Genomic DNA, 822 nt, shown 5'->3' with positions numbered 1-822 from the left:
AACCTCCCGAATAGCAGATCTCGGCGTTTCTCGCGAGATTTCCCGCCCCATCACTAAAGACCACCTTCCCTGACACAATTGATCAGCCCTGAATCAACCACACCTCTAATGTAACGGGACGTCTGGGGTTGAGTGGTCATTACAGTGCAGTCCATCACACTTGTAGTCATATTATAGTAGGATATACTCGCATTAAGTCTGACTGACAACAATTCTTCTTTGTATCCAGTTTCCTTTGTTGGCTTTATGACCCATTGTTACTCAGACACAGATTTTTACGTGCAATCTTGCTAAAAAAATACTACTTAATACTTATTTTACTGCTTTAAATACAAAATAGTTGCATGGATTTAAAGGTGCACTATATAAGTTTCCTGGTGGAGGGTTACTGCAGGGGTGTCCAAACTTACATGGAGCCACAGATACAGGACAATGAAGTAAATTATTCAAAACTGATCATTTAATGTGGATTTGACTGAGCCCCCTCACCTTCAGTAAGGCTAGAAACTGTTATGTTAAGTCTGTATCACATCAAAATGTTATGTTAGATCTACCGTAATAGCAGAATTGTTCAAACTTTGTTGTAAAAAGTACTATTTTTGTTCATTTGGTCCAGTTCAGCAGGAAGTTTGAGGGCCAACAATTGTTTGGAGAGCCCTGGATTACTGCTTTATCAAGAACATTTCACAGTATGGAATTAAAGACAAGCAGGTGACAGGCAGCAGGACAAGTCAGCCAGGTCAGATCTGTGTACAGGTGAGCTAGTTTACTATAAGAACGCATGTTTTTCTTCTAGCAATAACATCCTTAATTGAATAAATC

This window comes from Periophthalmus magnuspinnatus, chromosome 16, assembly GCF_009829125.3.
Source record: "Periophthalmus magnuspinnatus isolate fPerMag1 chromosome 16, fPerMag1.2.pri, whole genome shotgun sequence".
Taxonomy (NCBI): Eukaryota; Metazoa; Chordata; class Actinopteri; order Gobiiformes; family Gobiidae; genus Periophthalmus; species Periophthalmus magnuspinnatus.
This window is presented reverse-complemented; position numbering follows the sequence as displayed.